General features: G+C 48.8%; 1 non-coding gene across 1 annotated transcript; it reads left to right on the top strand.

The window, feature by feature from the left end:
- The first annotated feature begins 873 nt into the window (after positions 1 to 873).
- On the top strand, positions 874 to 943 carry TRNAK-CUU (transfer RNA lysine (anticodon CUU)). The gene has a single exon. It is a non-coding gene; the product is annotated as a tRNA-Lys (tRNA).
- Positions 944 to 4,538: the final 3,595 nt, after the last annotated feature.

The following is a 4,538-nucleotide window of genomic DNA, read 5'->3' as shown; positions in this document are numbered from 1 at the left end:
ATTATGGCAACCAAAAAACTTTATTTAAGCAGTGCTGGAGAAGTATTGGATATGGTATTTTGATTTTCATTGGGTGTTCTTTTATTTGGTTTTTTTAAACTAGTCTTTCACTTTAAAAAAATCTGTTTTGATTTTGAAGTAATGCAGCACATTCTTGAAACTCCATATAAAATTGTTAAAGAATCTACGGTTCTATATCTCTCTATCTACATAAGTATCACAACCTAAAACATCATTGTAATCAAATCCCATCAAAATCAACTGCCAGTTTCAGCATAAACGGGGAAAAATTACTCTTCCACCATTTTTTATTATTTAATCCATGCTTAAAACAAACCCACAGCTTATTCTATACTAGTAGCAAAACCAAAGATGATTTCTTGATTAGATGGTTTTCTTGATGCAAAGATACAGATAGAAAGTCAACATGCTGAAACAATCAGAAATTACGCAAAACAAGCCAGCTGAAAATAGAGGTTTAACATTGCTACAGTATCTGAAAACATGATCACACTGACACCATTCTGTAAATTCTGCACATTTCTAGGCATTAATACTAGGTTAATTTTCACTCCAATATAGTTAATAATATGAAGTTATGTTTCTTATTTGTGCTTCAGTTTAAAGCCAAGCAGCTTCTCTTCTTGGAAAACTCCAAAACTGAAAAATAAATTCTTCACATTCTTCTTTCTCTTCATTATCTCAGAAAATGTCATATGGCTTCATATTAAAGTTCCTGCCTTAAGGCTATCACATTGCATATCCATCCCCAAAAAAATCTCATGTCCTCAGCTAAAAATCTTATTAAACATAATGAAGCAGAAATGAATCCATTTATGAAGTACAGAGATATTTTTTAGAAAAAAACACCATGCGCTAGCTCAGTCGGTAGAGCATGAGACTCTTAATCTCAGGGTCGTGGGTTCGAGCCCCACGTTGGGCGCCACACTGCGCTAGGGCGTATGTGGCCCTAAGTCCGGCTAGCTGAAGGGGTGAGAGTGGCCGACGCCCCTACGCATCGGAGGCCAGCCCCCCTTGGCGTCTTGGCCTTGGGCTGGGCTGGATCGCGGAATCGGACTGCTTGCGCTATAAAGGACGAATGAGGAGGCGACCACTTGCTAGGGGAAAACACGTCGGTTTATTGGAGAATCCCACAGCAGAGGGCAACCAACAGATGGTAGAACCCCCAGCAAATGGCAAGGAACAGGGGGAGCAGCAAGGTTTTAAAGTGAAGGGGTGGAGAAGGGAGGGAAACCCGGCAAACCAATCCATGAATAGGTAGGGAGGTACAAAACATAACTGACATGAGGAGATAGCCACTAAATGTAAAGCAAAGGAGGGGCCCCGGGACACCAGCCAACCACAACCCCCAGGGAGGAGAAGTTTCTAGAAGCTTGGGAGGAGTGGGGGTGATTGACTGGGCCCAGGGGGGAGGGAAGACTTACTTATAGGGTAAAGCCTGGGAGGGGAAATTACATAACATAAGAGATTGGCAGTGGAGGGGGAAGGGGTATCCATGGTAACTTAACTGTCAGGTCTACAGTGGCGGGAAAACTGTGTAGGGAGGAACCATTTAACACAGAACAGAGGGGGAGCATACATAAAATAGGGGAGAAAACTGGGGGACTTTAAAAACACATCACAACATCTCCCCGTTTCTTAACAAATAAAAATAAAAGAGGCTGGAATATCCATGAAAATTCAAAGTTCGGGAATCCGCGGCTGGCCCGGCTATTTCTCGCCTCCTTCGAGCTGGAGTTCGTCAGTGTCTAGGTGTTCTTGAGGATGCCCAGTTGACCTCTCCTCATCTGCATCCTCTTCAACCTCTGGGGTGAGGTCTTCCAGCTCGAAGGGCACTTTCGATGGAATGGTGGCATGGTTCACAGCTGGCGAGATGGCCTTGGCTACCAGTTTCTGGACCAGCCCGCGGATCAACACAATCACAACTGAAATGATAATTAAACTCAACACAACTTTAGCAACCGATTCTAGAATAGAACTGGCCCACCCGCTTAGGCCCCAACCCTTAAAAATGTCCCCCAGCCAGTCAGATGTTTCTTGCTTAACCTGGTGCAACAGGTCTTGAAGTCTTCTGATGGACTGTCTGGCGTCCTCAGCCCGAGAGGACAGGTTCAGACAGCAGAGGCCCTCAAACTCCACGCAATGATGGTGATGGAGCAGCAATAGAAAATCTATTGCTGCTCTATTTTGGAGTGTCGCCTTCCTTGTTATTTCCTCGTCTGTGAGGAGGTCGTAAAGCGCAGCTGATGTAAGATTCGCTTGTTTGGCTACCCAACACTCTAGGCGGCCCAATTCACCTAGAGCCTTCGCCACCGATACCCAAGGCAACAGAATGGTAAAGGCAACGGATTTTGAGTGCGACCAATGTGTAATTTCGTCATCACAGTCTTCTGTGAGACCCTTCAGATCTCTTTTGGCTCTGCTCAATTCAGCTGTGATGTTTGTTCTTTTCCAATTAATAATTTGGATGATGTTGGGAGTAAACAGCGTCAGCCGGCCAAAAGTGCACGGCCCTCCGACCAGGCCAGAGGGGATACCTGCCCACGCTCGGTCGCCGCAAATTAGAAACTCGCCTCTCGGAAGGGAGTAAGGGGTCCGTCCAGTAGTGGTGGGGCCGAGGATTTTAAGAACGGCTTGGCACCACTGCCTGGCTTGGTACTCTTTCTTGGACTGGCGGACCACCTCACTACCCTTCTCAACTGGGGTAATGCCATAATCAAACTGAAAACAAATGGAGGCGTTGGCAGACCCGAGAAGATGTAATTCGGTGGGCTCAGAGGGTGCAGGATCCAGCCTGACCACTCCGTCTCTCCAGGCATTGGATGAATCAAAATTGGGGAGAATGGTGAGACTCTGGGATAGGATTGGGGAAAAGGCATGTGGAACGTAACAGGGAACTCGCCTGGAGAGAAAGGGATCCCCACAAGGCAAGACGACATCGGGTCCTCTGCTGCGCCGGTGTCTAGGCATATACTGTCCTGTCCTAACGATTGGGCCAAGGCACGCCAGACGTTGACCTTTGGCTGGGGGATGACCCACGGCTTCGAAGGTGACAACAGGAGTCCGCAGGTTGCCACGAACATCATTAGTAGACAAGGGTTGGTAGCCAGCGATGTTGACACCAGGGCCATTGAGGAGATGTAACTAAAACGAAAGAGACAAGTAAAAGTATCACAAAATCACAAAAATGGTTCCTCTCCAAATAACCAATCTAAATAGAATGTGCGAGGGGTAATAACTGGAGCCGGGGGCGAATGGGAGGCAACATAACATAAGAAATCCAGGGGTAGAGGTGAGGAAGGAGGGGAGGGCTCCTCAGTCACAGGGGGGAGATCAGGAGAGAAGGACAAAGGATTATTGGACTTCCTTCGCCGCCGCCAACAAGCCTGCCGGACCTGTGGTACCGCCTCCTGCTTTGTCCTCTGCTTCGGGACGAAGGGCCTGACCCATTTAGATGGTACCCACTTGGGGCCTGAGGGAGTGGACACACAAGCGTATCCCCTCCCCCAGGTCACCAGGTCGAAAGGGCCCTCCGTCCGCCAGGTCTCCGGATCTTTTACAAGAACCGGGGGCCTGGCTTTCGGCTGCAGCTGCTGGTGACTACCGAAATGCCGGACCACCGGAGGATTCTGGCTGTCAAAAGAGTAGTTTAAAAAATTAAGTGTATATAAAGCTCTTGCCAGACGGACGTGGGGGGTCTCCACCTTCATCGCCGATTGCTGTCGGGATAGGATCTTCTTGAGGCTCTGGTGGGCCCTTTCCACCATGGCTTGGCCTGTCGGGGAATAGGGGATGCCAGTTTTGTGCACTATTCCCCATTGCTGCAGGAAGCTCCGCAGTTCCTTGGATGTGTACGCAGTGCCATTATCTGTTTTTAGGGCCCTAGGGATGCCCAAGACAGCGAATGCCTGAAGCAGATGCTTCTGTACATCCACTGCCTTCTCTCCTGTGTGGGCGGAGGCATAGATAGCCCCGGAGAAAGTGTCCACTGAGACATGGACGTAACACAGTCGACCAAATGATGGGACATGTGTTACATCCATCTGCCACACCTCGCAGCTCGCCAAGCCACGGGGGTTAGCCCCTGAGGTCACAGTGGGCATTTGGTCTTTTTGGCACTGGGGACATGTGGCCACTATCGCCTTAGCCTGGTCCTGCGTAAGATTGAACTGCCGGACCAGGCCAGGCGCATTCTGATGGAAGAGCTGGTGGCTGATCTTAGCCTGGCTGAACACGTCTGGGAGTGGGCCCTGCGTCACGGCAGCCGCGGCCAGGGAATCGGCTCGACGGTTGCCCTCCGCTACGAACCCAGGCAGATCAGTATGCAACCTAATATGCATAACATAAAAGGGATGCTCGCGGTGGGAGACCAATTCCACGAGCTTATTAAGTAATTCAAACAGTCTTTTGTTTGACACTTCTTGAAGAACTGCTTGTTCAGCCCGAGACACTACACCCGCGACATACGCAGAATCTGTTACCAGATTAAAAGGTTCAGGGAATCTCTGAAATGCCCT

Source organism: Ammospiza caudacuta, chromosome 2 (assembly GCF_027887145.1).
Source record: "Ammospiza caudacuta isolate bAmmCau1 chromosome 2, bAmmCau1.pri, whole genome shotgun sequence".
Lineage (NCBI taxonomy): Eukaryota > Metazoa > Chordata > Aves > Passeriformes > Passerellidae > Ammospiza > Ammospiza caudacuta.
The sequence above is the reverse complement of the archived record's forward strand: the minus strand, read 5'-3'. Positions and strand labels throughout refer to the sequence as shown.